A 16,741-nucleotide genomic window follows, 5' to 3' on the forward strand; every position below is an offset into this window, starting at 1 on the left:
ACTGGTTTCTGATCTCTTATGACCAATTCTGTATGCTCTGGGTTTTTTTTGCAGCATTAGTTAAGTCATAAGACCTGACAGCATGTGAATTACAGTGTAGTAATTCACACCCAGCACATTCAGGCACCAGAATGAAGGCCAAATGGCCTCTATGCAGCTAAGTGTGAATTATTGTACTATAATTTAATTCACATTTTATTTTACTGTGAGTATAAAAAATGTTTTCATTAGTTAACTTCTTTAAGAAAAATTACTTTCTAAAAAACAGAATTGAAAAGGACAACACGGATCTTGTCACTAGGAGGGGTAAGTAGCTTTGGGAGATGATGAGTTTTGTTGAATCCTGAAAAACTGTTTTTGTGCAATGTGTGTGTTATTAACCCTAGGTAATGAATGCATGTTGTGGTGCAGACATCTGCTATCTGAAAAACCTGACCTAACTCTTAACTATTCATATCATATTGTTTGCCAAGCAGTTGCTAAGTATGATGTCTAGGTTTATTAGTTTCTGACCTAGTCTTGATTTGATCTGGAAACCTTAACTCAAGACCTGTCTATTGAGCATCTTGGTTTTGGTCCTAGCAATCAGTAAGTGAGTAGAGAAGAAGGGCTGTCTGCAGCAGTGTGGAAGAGCACCAGAGGGACCAAGCTGGTATGCCTGCTCTACTGAGTGTTTGGAAAAATAAGCCAACTTGATAATGAAAAGCAGCCATGAGTAGTGTTGAAGGAATATTATAGAGGCCCACTGAAAAATCATGGTAATTTTCCATGTAAGCAATAAGTGTCTATGATGCAATTACCATGATTTTGCTTTAGATGGAAATACCTTAAAAAATGCCAAACAAACAAAAAAAGTCAGGCAGTGACTTTTCCAGATAAGCACTTCGGAATAATACTTCTACACATTTTTTCAGAGTTAGTAATCAATCAGAACAGAAAAATGTAGTGGATTAAAGCTGACTCATACAGGTACAGGTGTCCCTTAGCCAATACCCAGAACTACTGCAGAATAATTTCATATCTGCACCTATCTCTGCATATGAGATGACAGCTTGTCTCCAGTCTTCCTGGACATGCAAGATACTCCAAAGGGACTGGTGTGGGGCAAGCCGAGGTTGAACATGGATGCTGCAGTACAAAAAGAGGAACAGAAGTGGGCAGCTTCCCTTTCCTCATCACAATGAGTAGGGGAGATTGACTACTCAATCCCTGTTTTCTTTTACCTGTTGCATTATTACCTGAATAGGAAAATGGAGATCCATTTAACCAGTTGCTAATCTTACCTAATACTTTGTTAATGCTAGACTTCCAGATAAAGCTTTTATGTGGTAAAGATGACAGGTTGGAGAGAGCTTACTGTTCTGGATGAGACCCTGCATCTTTTCCCTGATACCTGGAGCAATGCAGGACCTGAAGACAGTTTCACAGCCAAAATAGCTGCATAGTGCTAGGGCAGAGTTTCCTTTTCAGCAATGCAGGCGGGGAGGCACAGACAGGTTTTGAAAGTACAAAAGCTTGGTGTGCCTATCCTTCCCATGCAGCTGTAACACCTCTTCTTTGTAACACTTCAAGAGTATGTCTACAAATAGGATGTCACTTCTGTTTCTTTTCCTTAATAACTTCAGCTAAGCTTAACCACTGGAGCTGGAGAGGAAAAAAAAAATTCTTTCTAGCTTTAGTTCTCTCATCTATTTAAGCTGGGCATATTTAAGTACTTTAAGCTAAAATGAGAAACGACTGAGGGAATGAATTATGGCCACCTTCATTCTCACACTGCCTCCACAGTTGCTGCTAACCTGCTCCCAGAAAGATCTGGGCAAATCTGCTGTTTCCCTCTGTTAGGAAGAGCACCCTTGGTGCCACAATAAGAGGAAGGAGAAGTTCTTTATTGCAAATGGAACTGCTGATTCCCTAGAAGACATCTCTAACATCCATTTTATCAGCTCCATAGTCATGTTAAATGAATCTTAGAGTCATCTGATGTTTATTACCCCATGGCACATTCAGTGTTGTACAGTTGGTTTCCTTAGCTATGATTTCTTGAATTGGTTATGGTTTTTGTTAGTGTGGTTTTGTTTGAATTTGGAAGAGATTTCCTGCTGCTAAATCATCTGGGAAAGATGCTCCGGGAAGGGAAGAAATTAAAAGCACGTTGGAGAGTTCAGAAGTTTTACCCACTTTGAATTTTCCTGATTCCATGAAATTCTTTAGTCCTGGGTAGCTTCCCTTGAATATTCCTCCCAGTACCTGGCAGGACCATCTCTGTTCTCCCATTAATCTGATGCGAGCTGTGAGACGCCTAATGTGTTTTAAGCTGCAATCTGCTTGTCTCAGAGTGTTGGACTGGACTGGTGGGATTTTAGTTATGGTGCAGCATTGAATGTATACTGTAAACTCAAGGAATTATAATCACAACAGCATCTATTTTCTTTTTCATCTATTTTCCATGCACTTTCCTTGTGCTTTTCTGTGTTGACCCGATTTCTGCAGTGCCTGATAATGTTGAACACCTTGCTACACATCATGAGCTGTGAATTTTTCACGGAAGATTTGTGAATGATAAACATCCTCAGCAGTCAGTCTGTGTGTTACAGTGGACAGAGGAAGAGGTAAGGGCTAGAAATACGTAATTCAGGTATTGTCACTTACTCCTGTACCACTGTTATCTATAGAAACCGAGATGCTTGATGGATTTTAGGCGCTCAGTCAAACTGTCAGTTGTTCTTAAATCTCCAGAATATGGAGCCATAAATAAATGGCATTTCAATACTGAGTTTTTAGAGTCTGATCCAAATCCCATGGCAAGTCGATGATTCCATGTAAATGCACTTTGAACCTGCAATCAGTTGACCAGGTTGTGGGTTGCTCCCTTACCCCAAGAGCATTCGGTCCTTATTCTTTTGGGAGGCTGTCACCCTTCAAGGTCTTCTAGGAGTAACTAGTAGTCACGGATGTTACTGATTTAAATGAGGAATTTCCCCCCCCCCCCCCCCCCCCCAGCTCTTGTTGCTGACAATCTGTCTGCAGTTTTTAATTTGCTGTGTTTTATTTCTGTTAACTGAAATGCTGGAGGCTTTGATACGTTGCTTTGATATGTTGGTCATATGTAATACTCCCCTCTCTAGTAGTGTGGAGGGAGAAACATGAATGTCTTGTTAGGCAAGAATGCTGTCTGTGCTAGCTGTGTTGAGTTGGAGTGGGGCTGCGAATTTAGCTACTTTCAAGCTGCAGATGAACAAACCCATGTGCCAGTGTCTGCAGGCAGAGGGGTGGGCTCTTCAGAAAGCCAGGGGCTGGTAGTAATCATGGCTGCTGCTTGCTATGCATCTATCCAAAATGCATCATCTCCATTCCCTTAACATATATGCTCTTCATCTGAAAAGGAGAGCTTTTAGCACTGGTGTGCTGACAGGCATTTCTGTGACTGGATGTTCCTTGTATTCCTCCAGTGAAGGCATAGCTCTACTTTGCAAGACAGATTCATGGCCAAGTTCTGTTTATCACTTAAAACAATATTTTGCCAGCATTGCTGCTCACTTCAATGTGTATATAATTTGTAGCATGCTTTAAGGAAGCATGCCTACTTTTAATAGTTGTAGGATAATTCAAATCACTGAGTTTATTTTTGTGTGATTTTTTAATATATATATATGTATGTGTTTGTGTGTGTGCTTCAAATATAATTTTCACACTGCATATATAAATAAACTTATAGAGAACTAGTCTGTCTCAACTTGGAATAACGCAAAGAACTTTTAATATGCCTTCATTTCATTCATGTAACTTGAAGTCTGGGTTGTTATCACAATTTGTAGTGTTATAGGCTACAATCTCACTATTAGATATTACTCTGGGGGAATTCTGAGGACTAAGAAATCTAATAATGTTTAGTTGTTTTCTTTAATTTGATTGGGAAAAAAAAATGACCTCTTGGTCAGATGCCAAATACATAATGAATTTGTATCACCAGCAGACACCTTAGAGTCTCTCAGCCATACTGACAAAAGTGCTTGGAAGTCACATGTTACAGTATCAGACAGTCATTAAAAGGAAAAAAAAAAAAATTCCTTGCTTACGTTCACACTTCTGTCTGACAAAACAGGTCTAGACATACATTTTGGGAGCTGATGAGCTCTTATTTGTGAGAAGCTATTTTGACATGTCTGTAGCATTTCTGTCTCTGGAGACACAGTGGACACAGCCATTCGCTGTGAGGCACCACAAGCACAACCTTGCATCCTGACAGCTACAATTGCGTACCTGAATTCACAGGAGTCTTCGACTAAAGGAGTTGAAAACAATAAGATGGAGGAGATGAGGCACAAAATGGATGACCCTGCATACTCTGTTTAATGTCCTTAGAGAACTGAATTAAAAATGAGGACAGGAATCCTGTTTATTAGAAACCCAAATGGTTTAGACTGTTTGCTGTTTGCTGTGGTTTGTATCACTGGTGCCAGAAACTTCCCAGCAGTCCCCAGAAGATGGGATTGCTCTATTTTGAAGCCTGGTTTGATGTGGATTTATATTGTGTCCTGTACGGTCTTTGCCCCAGTAATTCTGGCTATCCTCATTCACCTGTATGATATTTGAACTCTTCCTCTCTTTAGTTTCTTTCTCCTCTAACAAGCCAGCAGTTCCTGCAAAGTACAGTAACTTAATTATTTAGGGTCTGCACTGGTTATCCTCACATCTTGAGGCTACGCAGACTCCCAGACGTAGAACATCTGGTGACAACCCTGTTTCTGGGGGCCCTAACCCTTGCACAAATACAGCCTTTTTCTTTTTGGACAGTAAATATATGACAGATGTGAAATTCTTCAGCTCTTGGGGGAGTGCTGACGTGTCGAGCTTCATTATCCCTTGTTGGCCACTTGGCAAATGCAATCAAGAATAACTTTTGAGGAGGGCTGGCATATCCAGTATCACTCTGGAATGCTATTAGGGTGAGAAGCTTAAAGAAGGACAAACTTAGGGCACAGAAAAGTTGATGCAAGGAGATGGGATCAGCCTGTCTAGCACTCACGAAAATGTAGTGTGATAAAAAGAGTAAACTTTGAAGTCAATGGGAGCTGTGAGGCACAAACTCCTGTGATGGTTAGATTCACAACCAGTTTAGGTGCCAAGATAATTTTAGTACATGTCACCCAATTGTGTGACTTTTTCTTAAGGTTTACACTGTGATATAGCAATCTAAATATCTTATGGAGGTGGTACTGCAGAGATTACAAAAGTTCCTTAGTTTTTATAGTTATATTAATCAGCAGTTATAAAGTCATAGTGCTTAAACTGCTATAGCATTATAAGTAAAGTCGAATACATATATAAGATGTATAGTAGCCAGGTACACAGTCTGGAAAGTAGTAGAATGCAAAAGCTGTGGGGAAAGAGCTTGTTAGAGCTGGAAAATAACAGTAATACTAGTTAGAGCTGTGTGAAGATTTTTTTTTTTTCCTGAAGAAGCCTGGGGGAATATTTGTTTATACAGCTGAGTAGGTGGCTTTGATAACAACAAAATTCTTTTTGATTCTCTGTTTGCTGTGATGTCTCAGGTGAGTTACAAATCCCACATCTTCACGTGTATGTTATCTCCTCGTTGGGCTCCTTGCTCCTTGAAATGTGTTTCCTGGGGTGACCCATCTTCCCTCAGCAGGCTAAGAGAGGAGGTGCCAGGCTTGACCATTTAAATTAAGCTGTGCAAAATAAAGACCATGTATGCAGACACCACAGGTTCCTCAGTTCTTTAATGGAAAGTTTGATCAAGTTCTGTTTTTATTAGATTATAGAGTTCAAAGCAAAGTTCAGGAGGAAATCATGCAAAGAAAGTGAATTAACTATGAAAGCTATGTACTTAATGCCAGTAATATTATGCTATTGTATAGTAGAGGGACTGAAAGACTTTTCTCATTATGAAGATTGTTAAATAACTTACAAACATTATAATCATAGAATCATAAGAGTGGTAGTGTTGGAAGAGACCTCCAGAGATCATCTAGTTCAACCTACCTGCAGAAGCAGGTCAACCTAGATTGGGTTGCATAGGAACGTGTCCCTTTCCTGACCCTCATTATTCTCTCACGTCCCAAACAAGGAGCAGAAAACCCAACACCTATTCTTCCCATCCTTCCCTGCCTGATCCTCCCCCCCCAATCATGTCCATGAAGAATTATCACTGTTCCTCAGAGACTATCTCCATGGTAACTTTTTTTACGAGGTCCTCAAGAGGTTGCTGTACTTCAGACTATGTTCTGGGAACAAAGATTTTGCCTTATGCCTCAAATACATTGAGTTATAATGATTTGAATTTACCTGAGCACTCACTTGCAGAATGCAGAATGCACAAGACTGTTATGCCAAAGTGAGACAGGACTGAATTGGTGTCAACAGGATGTCTTGCTAGCAAATGTGACTGCTTATGTATTAAAATAGACATTCAGTGAAGCAAGATACTGACTTCAATACAGAGATAACTGGTTTAAAAGCACACTCTTTGTTTCAAGAGCTGTGCTATTCCTCTCTTAATATTGTTCCTTGCTGAGTATTAATTGATGGTCAGTTAAGTAAGAGATCTATGGTAAATCATTTCTTACTTGACTAGGAGATTAGGTGACAGCTGAGATTGTAGCATGGAACACACAATCCTTTAGCAGGAAGAAAAGAACATAAAGTTACTTAACTGCTCTTCAGCTTCAGTGCAGATCATACATGGACAGCAGTAAACTCTTCCTGATGTACCTGTGTCCAGTGCAAAAAGACATGAAAGGTCAGAAAACTTGTCTGTCCCTGTACTTCTAGGAAATAATCTGAAGAAATTTCTGTGGTGGTCCTTGGAGGAGAGAGTCATTAAACCTTACCATTCTGAAAAGATAGCTTGTTTCATGGGCAAAGGAAATAATGAAGACTTATTTCTATTTTGGATTCTTTCCTAGGAAGCTCGTGGGGTCTGTCTCCACTGCCAGGCTGCTTGCTTGCTTCCATGAAACTCACAGAAATGTATTGATTTATGCCCTCTATCCTTTTTACCAGACAGGGTTCCAAGTGGACAACAGGCTAGAAGTGGTTAGGGAGATACTGTCCAGCAAACGTGATCTACAAGTTCATATTAGCTTCAATACAGTTGGAGAAAGCAAAATCATCCCTTCTGGTATGCAACTGGTTCATCACTGTCTACTGCTTCCCCTCTGGATGGCATCTGCAGGCCCAACTTCTTCCCCTTATTTGCAGTAGCAAAGTTGAAGAGAACTGTAGGGTTCATAGTCCTCTCTGGCATTGAATGTTGAAAGTCAGCATTAAGGAAAATGTGGGCTGTTGGTGTGACCATGCAGGTTCAGTCTAGCGCTGCGGAGACCTCATACACTGTGTGCTTCACATGGCTGTCACAACATGTGGTGTTTAATCATATTAGCTGCTGATGGCATATAATCCGTTAACAGCACTCATGGCTGAGCAGAATGAGAATGCTGTGGAAGTCTTTTCATAGAGGTGGGGATCTATGTGGCAAATTCTATGACACCATTAAAATTACGTAACAATGATGTTGAAATGAAACCCTATAGGGTGCTATTAGAGATAGGGCTTAATTTTTACAAAGTTTCCGGACTTGACACTGGTTTCCTTAATTTGACACCTCTTTGTTCAAACAGAGTATCAAAATGGCATTTAAATTACACTGTGAGTGAAGAGCTTAACAATACCCATGCAATGTAATACATTTAAATTAAAGCACAATATTGTTTCAGTGTGGGATTTCATATTTAACTTTCTAATGGTTTTCATCTCCATGTTGCAAATTTGACAGATACCTTTTGTTGGTAGAAGGTTATAAGGACTATTTTCATTTACCTGACCTAAAGGACACAGTGTTTATTTGCACTGGGCTGAAGTTTGCAGCACAGTGAATTAACAGTAAACTGATACTTTAGTTTTTGTGTTTTTCAAGACATATTTCCTCCTAGGCTTTGAATCTATTTATTTATTTATTTATGCCATAATGTGCTTACACATAGCTTTTTAGTTTTGTTTATTTGGCCAGACAAAGACATCTCATTCTCTGTTCAGGAGATCACGTGGAAATTTTCACAGGGTAGTTGGCAACACTCAAAAAAAATCATAAAATGGATACGGAATAATGTTCTTCAAGACTGCTTTTGTATTCCTTTAGCATCATCACTCAAACACCTTAAATTTAACGTTTACAGAATGTATCAGTATTGATTTGCAATGTAGACACCTGGTGTGCTGTGTACTTTATGGATATCCTTGGTATTATTAGTATTTGTATCCTGTGCCATTGTTATTTTATACCACTTTTAATTCTACTGCCAGTAGAAGCTTAACTCTTCAAAGGCATTCATAAAAAATTGGGAAATGTTAAAATCCAATTGTCCTTGGCATGGTAAACCTGACTAAAAGGCCCCCACTGCTGAGGTGCTATAACTTTATCATGCTTGTACTTTAAAGTCATAAGAGCCAAAGATTGCTGTCTGGCTAATTATATAGTATCTATCACATCATCTTTGCAGACTAGGTACTGTCTAAGTAAATTTCACTTCTCATTTCATTTAATCTTCCTTCTGCCAACATCTATTCCTCTCTGTCATTTGTTGCTATTTCCATCTACTTGGTGGTGGTGGTGTGATTGACTGTTTTATCTTCCCTGCAAACATTTCACCATTAGATTTTTATGGATGCTGTGGTTTCCACTTGACGGCTTTGCATGGGAGATCTGTGTGAATGCGTCTGAAATGTAGGCAGCTCTCCTTTTTTGGTAAAAATGTACTATTCTTACATAATCTGTACTGAAACCTCAGAGTTGGCACTTGTTGCAAGTAATATTTTAATAACTGAAAAGTAGACGTTAGAATGGAGAATTTGAAGAGGGAATAGGCATCCTTGTGTCTTAACACTTCTAACAGAGTAATTTTTCGCAACTGTGGTTTCAGCTAAAATCTCTCCCAAAGGTCACTTAAATGTGAGAGAGAAGCAAGGAATTGTCACAGTAATGCTGTAAATCTGCCTTTGGGGATGCTGCCCAGCAGCAGCATGAACGGGCACTACTCCATGTACTGGATGATGGTTAATTTCTGAACATGTCATGGTGTGCTTCACATGGGGCCCATCTTGGTCAGTGGGTGCTTTCTCCTTGGGTGATCTGCAGGTAGGCGAGAAGGCAAACAACTGCAAAACTCTTAATCTCCTGGCAGTCTCTCCCTCTTTTCACCTGGGCTCCGAGGGTTTGTTGATTAATCTATTTATTTTCAAAATAGACTGCCTATTTTCTTTGACTGGTCCTGGATGATAAATTGAGGAGACAGTCTCTCTCAGAACAACACTCATTTCGGTGTCATTCCTTGCCCTAAGAGATATTTTTCTGCTGGGAAAATAGAGTGGTGTTACAGAGTGAGATCTAAAGAGGAGCAACAGCTGGTCTTTGTGTGCATCATTAGAGATGGGACAGGCATATGGAATCAGGGATACTTTTCCCCAGGGAACCAAGATAAAAATGGCTTAACCTAACCTTGTTTTTCATTAAATCTTAGAGCTTGCTAAGGTCTAAGCTATCTCTTGCTCCCTTCTCCACCTCTCTGGAGAACAATCTTTGGACATGTCCAAGAAGGTCATCTAGGAAAAATATTTGGGCTTAGTAAATTATGCCCTTAATGGCTCTTATTAAGCATTTGCCTAATTTTGGATTAGGTAGTTTAATAGCAAACAGGGTCATAATCAGTGTATGCCCTGCTAACAGATAAATAGTATCTGAAACACTTAATGTTAAAGAGACTCTATAAAAATGCTGAAAACTTTCATAGAGGGAACACTACATTTGACTCATGATATAAAAAAATATATAAAAGAAATTCCTATTTTGAGGTTTGACATTTTTTCTGCTGCAGCATGATTTTTACCTTCAGAGACAGATGTTGGCTGAGTTTCAGTGGAGATCTCTATTTAAAGATCTCTTTTTCCAGGCTCAGGATAAGAGCATCCCAGCAGGTAAGAAGTCAAGAAAGGGAGCAGGGAGACTCACATGGCTAAGTAGGGAACTGTTGGGCAAACTCAAGTGAAAGAAGAGAGTCTGTAGACCATGGAAGGATGAATATAAGGCTGTCACCAGAGGATGTAGGGAGGCAACTAGGAAAGCTAAAGCCTCATTGGAGTTGTGTCTTGCAGAGGAGGTTAAAGAAAACAAGAAGGGCTTCTTCAAATACATTGCAGATAAAACTAACGCTAGAGGCAATGTAGGCCCACTGTTGAATGAGGCAGGTGTCCTGGTGACAGAGGATACAGCGAAGGTTAGTAGGTTGAGAGGGATTCTCCTCGCTTTCTACTCTGCCCTCATGAGACCACATCTGGAATAGTGTGTCCAGTTCTGGGCCCCTCAGTTCAACAAGGATAGGGAGCTACTGGTGAGAGTGCAGTGCAGGGCCACCAAGATGGTGAAGAGAGTGGAGCGTCTCCCTTATGATGAAAGACTGAGGGAGCTGGAACTCTTCAGCTTGGAGAAGAGAAGACTGGGGGATGTCCTCTTTAATATTTACAAATACATAAAGGATAGATGTCAGGAGGATGGAGCCAGGCTCTTCTAAATGATGTCCAATGATAGAACAAGGGGCAATGGGTGTAAGCTGGAACAGAAGAGGTTCCAAAGAAACACAAGGAAGAATTTATTCACTGTGAGGGTGACGGAGCACTGGAACAGACTGCCCAGATGGGTCGTTGAATCTCCTTCTCTGGGGACATTCAAAACCCACCTTGATGAGTTCCTGTGTGACCTACTCTAGGTGGTCGTGCTCTGGCAGGGGGATTGGACTAGATGATCTTTCAAAGTCCTTTCCTACCCTTGAGATTCTTTGATTCTGTGACATATGCAGTATGTAATTGTTAGAACTCTGTATCATCATGAGGGCTCATGGAAACCTCTTACATTTCATTTGCCCTTGGTTCGTGGGGAAAAAAAAAACACATAAAAATGTGATTTCTATGTTTGATGGCCAGGCCAGAAATTTGACCAGAATAAGAACAAAAGTAGTTATTTCTTTTAAATCATTTGGGAGTGGAGATGTCAATTTTCTGAGTAAGGGAAAAGTTCTGACCAGTAGGAAACCTCTTGACTACATCCAGCTCAGATAAAATTATATCTAATTATAAGTCAAAATGAAATGTTTTATTTTTCACTTTCAATTAAAAAAAAAGTTTTAATTGAACAATCTTCTAGATTCTTTCAAAATGAGCTTGTAGGCTTTGTTTTGCTTTTCTTCTTGCTTCTTGTGAGATTCATGCTGCTCTTTAAGTTAATAAAAATTAAGATTGTGTGCTAGGGATTGTCAAGGTGCTGTCTACATCTCTTTTACTCCAAGTCACACAAGTAATTGCTTGGGCTATAAAGGATATGTGACGTTGATAGTGAATGCAATTAAGTAGTAGTAAAATCTCCCTTGCAGAGCTGGTAGAACTGGGCTGTTGCATGCAAAATCCTGAGCCTTCAGTTATTTTTCATGCTCCTTGCTTTCTCCTCCATTGCTGCCTTCCTACTCTTCTTCAGCGCACCCCTTCATCTCTCACTAGTCACTTGTGGCTCCTTGCAGGGCTGCTGGTACATGTGGCCAGAAACATGAGTTGGGTCACATGGCTGGAACAACTAGGAAAAGTGATAAACTTTGAGAGAAATTACAGGGTTTTAAGATAAATTAAAATTAAATTAAATTGCCTATCTTAGGAGGGTGAGGCAAGTGCTTTCAAATTTAGGCCTGTGCTGATGCAGGCAACACTTGGATTACATTCAGTTGATTTAACATCAAGGAGTAGTTTAGTAAATGAACTGATTACTAGTAGTTAGTAAAGCTACTAGTAGTTTAGTAAATAAACTGAACCTGCTAGTATCTGATGGCATTTGATGTCAGCATATAGCAGGTTTTGGGGAGTCAGAGAACGGTACACAGAATGTGTAAATAACAATGGATAGAGGGCAACATTTTCATCAGGTTGGAGCATGCTACACACTAGAACACTATAAACAGATTATAACTGGGCTTTAGGTAGAACCAAATACATCCGAGGAGCAAAAGTAAATTTTCTTTTTGCTCACTATGCAGATTATTTTTCAGTCTTGACTGCTATGGCTGATATGTGCAGGAAGGCAGGTTTCATAAGCACAAGAACTACTTGTGTGTCATGTCAGATTTATATGGCAAAGGGGTAGGAAGCACTCAGATGCATCATAGAATTATGGAATAATAGAATTGTGGCAGTCAGAAAAGACCTTTAAGATCATCAAGTCCAACCACTAACCTCACACTCTCAAGCCCATCCCTAAACTAAACCATATCCATTATCACCTCATCTACACATCTTTTAAAGATCTCCGTGGATGATGACTTCATCATATCCCTGGGCAGCCTGTTCCAGGGTTTAACAACCCTCCAAGTGAAAAAGTTTTTCCTAATCTCCAATCTAACACCACCTTTAATGCAACTTGAGGCCATTTCCTCTTGTTCTGTCATTCAATACTGGGGAGAAGAGACCAACCCGCACCTTGCTACAATATCCTTTCAGCCAGCCAGTGATTATGTGTCCCCTCAGCCTCCACTTCTCCAGACTAAACATGCCCAGCTCTCTCAGCTGCTTCTCATTGGACTTGGTCTGTAGACTCTTCACCAGCTTCATTGCCCATCTCCAGAGACTCTCTAGCACCTCAATGTCCTTCGTGTAATGAGAGGCCCGAACTGAACATGACAGTTGAGGTGCGGCTTCACCAGCACAGAAGAATGAATGGGGAGCAGCAGAAGGCTCCAAAGGCTTTCATGACCTGCACTGTCCAAGCAATGATATCCAGTGTCCATGGATATCAAAGGCACACAAATACGTCCTTCCATGATACACTTGATAGCTTTGACTGGATCAGACTAATGTGTCAACTAACAGCCACCAGCATGTAAACAACACAAGCTGTAGACTTTATAGACACAGAAATTAAAACATGAATAGTAATACCCTTTTTAAAAAATGTAGTATTTCCTACAAATTCTGCAGTACAAAGAATATTTGTTTCAGTGTGTATCTGAATGCTGAACTGTGTTGCTTGTTACTGACTTCTTCAGCATTGAAATATAATTCTCTAATGTAGACACCCTAACAGTGTGACAGTGCAGCGCAATCAGAAAACTCATGGAAAAATACAAGCTTTTGATGCTCATGAGCTTGTAGAATAAAATGTATGAAAAGCACATTTCAGTCTGCATCAGCACTGAGAAGCGATTCCAGAAAGGTAAAAGAGTGCAGCGTCTGTGTATTTGTCAACATAGATGTCTCTAGAAGTCTATTATTAATTAGAAAAGTGTTCCACTACAAATTATGAAAATTAGCAGGAGACTGATTTCAGTTACTCTCGTTTGTGCTCATTAACACTTAAGCATAATGTGCACTTCAGTCAAATAAAGAATGGAACCTTTTTTGTGCCTTTTGAGAGTGCCTCAAAAAGGGTCTTGATTTATACTCTACTTTTTAGCCTAATTAAAAGTGATGATCACAACATGAAAGTCCCTTAAGATGACTGTGATTTTTTTTTTTTCTAATAAACTGAATAATGTTTAATGTTCTGGATAAAACTGTCTGAAAATGGAATTACAGCATCTCATCATGTTTTGTATTTAAACTTGAGTAATTAACATCAACACCATCACTGATTGTGGATGTTATTGTGGATGGTTATACACAGTTACTGAAAGCACATATGAATAACTGTTCAGAGACACACAGCCTTAGACTTTTCATCTCCGATATTGAATAGCAAGGTAACAGCCCTCATCTCCCAGGACCTCATCAGACTTGACTGTGCCTACCATGCATTTTGGAGAGGCAGTTGCTCTTTGCATAGAAGTGCCCATCTGAGCTTTGTCTATGTTGGGTCAGGTAGTGATGGGAATAGATGAGCTGAAACAGAAAACATTCGATGTGACATCTTGTGGTTTTGGTGACTGACTCTTGTGCTATTTCAGTCTAATTGCTGTATTAAAGCTGCCCTCAAATGCTCAAATTTGCCTTTGCTGTTTGAAAATGCAGCCTTGCTTTTGTCTGTCTGTATTTATGTTTTTACTGTTTCCACTCTAAGTACAGAGTGGTTTACCCTGCATAAGCAGGGCTCAGTACCTCCTCTTCACACTCGTAAGGACATTTCTTTGCAGACAGACTACTTGGAAGAGCAGAGGCTGGGCAGAGAAGCTGAAATTTTGGGATAAAGGGGACTGGCCGTGTTCTGATCTTCATTCTCCTTGACAACATTGTTTCCAGCACTTCTTGAGGCTGCAAAGGGGCTCCCCACATGCATAGAATCCATGGACATACGTGTGTAAGGTGGCAGGAAAGAGACAGGCCATCATACAAGCTTTTCTCCTTGTTACTACCATGGCACACTGCAGAAGTCTGCAGGAATGAGCCCTTAGTTATGGGTTCCCAACCTGTGGCTGTTTAACAGTGCTGAAATGTATTTAAAAATGCTGCACTAGTACTCCTGCTTCTTATGTGCTACTGTCATATTATTTGAGATTAAGGACTTTGTTTGGCTGCTGTTAGTGCATGACGTATAATCTTGAGACTGCTTTAGCTTGTCTGCCTGCATGGCTAGGAACTGTGTTCAACCAGACCATCTACACTGTATCTCTTAGATCTCAGAAACTGCTCACTTGTTTGTTCTTGGGCAACATTGATCAGATCACCCCTTTTTGAGGACAACAAACTTGTTCTGTACACTTCAAGGTTTTACACTGCCTTTGCTGTGGTAATATCCAAACACTTGGCAATATTGCAGGGACCAGCATGAGAGTCAGACACACTCTGCTCTTTGCCGAGCAAATGGATTGTAATGACTGGAGGCCTTGCTCCAGTTCAGTTATACCACTATTTTCTGTAGCTCTGAGATGAATGGTGTGGCCAGTCTGTACATAAAAAGGCAACCCTCCAAAACAGGATGACTGCCTCCAGCTGACTTACAGAATGTGATCCTTGGTCTATTCTGAGCCTTTTGCCTTATACAAATGTTGAGAGAAAGTTGTTGCTGGAGCTGAAACCCATGAGCAGTGCTAACAGTTTTCTACATGGATGATCATGTGTTAGTTGTTTGTGGCAGTGTCCTGCCTTGTGTAATTTGCTAGCATAACTATAATCACAGTGTTGGGACTGAATTTTTTTTAAGCAGCGTTTGCTCTGTCTTGCATAGATTGACTTTCACATTGCCCTGCATTTGTACATCAGAGAAGCATGCCTTGGGTTGCACTGACGGTGGCGATTCACTTGGATAGACAATCCTGAGTTGGTTTGGAGGAGGTCCCACTGCAGCATACACACCACTTGGAAATACCTATTTTTTACTCCACAAAACCTGCATGACCAGTGGTATCCGGAGACAACTCTGCTCGGGTGATCTGTGCCCTGCAGCTGCTGATTGACAGCTGCTCTGAGGCCTCAGTGTGACAGTTGACACTACATTAAGTGGCATGGAACCAAAATCCCCAAAGGAGACCAGGAAAGATGATCTCAAGAGCAACTGGTAACCTGGGTCATATCTCCTATCAAGCTACAAATGCCATGGAGGTAGGGACCCTGTTGTGTGCCTTGGGGCCCAGCTGGAATCTCTCCAAGGAACTCCTTCTGATGGAGCCCTGACACCCTTTAGGTTTGCCAGCAAAACACTTCCCGTGGTAATAGTTCCTGCTGTCTTCCATGACAACACATCTAGGTTGAGACACTCAAATGAATTTGCTTACAGGCTCTTAGAAAACCTGGGATCATTGTTTAAATAGTTGGTGGTGTTCTTCGATGCAGACGGGGAGGAAGACAGTGTAGGTGATAAAATAAAAGGAATAAAAATGCTAGTGTTAGAACGTTTTTTTTAAAAAAGGTGTCACGTATATGTTTTCACACTTCACTTCCTTGAAAAATAGAAGGTTTTAGCCTTCTGTGCTTAATAGTTTGCAGTGAAACATAGACATGGGTATCAAATGAAACAGAATTTCTGATTTTGCTTGTTTGAATTATTGTCCTGGAAACAAATTATGTTTTCACTCTATTTTGTATCTAGAAGGAAATCTTAATCCCTTGCACATTCATCTAAAGTGTAATAGGCTTTTGCTTCTGCTGCTCACTCTTCCTTCAAGGGGAAAATAGGTATTAGTTCTGCTTAGATTTTTGCAGCTACTTACAGTTTAGCACTGCTTTGTACAGCAAGTGTTGGATTAGCTCAAAGCTCTTGGCTTCATTGTTTGGAACTTTGGGACATGGAAACACTAGAACAGCATGGTAAGTGTTGAGAAGCCATGATTACTCGGAAGAAGCTTTTGAAAAGTGCATTTTATTTGAGCTTTGTGGTAGAGTCCATGTTGTGTTTGTGGTATATCATGTGCATCTATGTTGACTGCTCCTTCTCTTGACTGCCAGAAGAAATTAAGGGAGATAACAGAAGGCAAGGTAAAATATATGTCTTATGTACTCTGGCTCAGCTTCCTTGAACTGATATGTGGCTCTTTTGATTTTGAGAGTCAGACTCCTGAAGGCAACTCACTAGTAGCTTGCCTCTGACCTCATCCCATAGGACTAGGGATCATGGTGATTTGATGCTCTCTAAAGAGCTAGGAAAGTGTTAGCTCTTGGGAGGACTTGGGCAGTGCAGGAAGACCTGGGACACAGACAAGTTCAATTTTGAAAGCACTAGAAGATGCTTCCTATTCTCCTACTCATCTTGCTGTACGCT

At 40.4% G+C, this 16,741-nt stretch overlaps 1 protein-coding gene across 2 annotated transcripts in view; it reads left to right on the plus strand.

The window, feature by feature from the left end:
• The window catches only part of ADGRL3 (adhesion G protein-coupled receptor L3), a 337,944-nt gene that overhangs the window by 8,394 nt on the left and 312,809 nt on the right, over window positions 1–16,741 (plus strand). The window lies entirely within an intron of this gene.

The sequence above is a fragment of the Colius striatus genome, chromosome 3 (assembly GCF_028858725.1).
Source record: "Colius striatus isolate bColStr4 chromosome 3, bColStr4.1.hap1, whole genome shotgun sequence".
Lineage (NCBI taxonomy): Eukaryota > Metazoa > Chordata > Aves > Coliiformes > Coliidae > Colius > Colius striatus.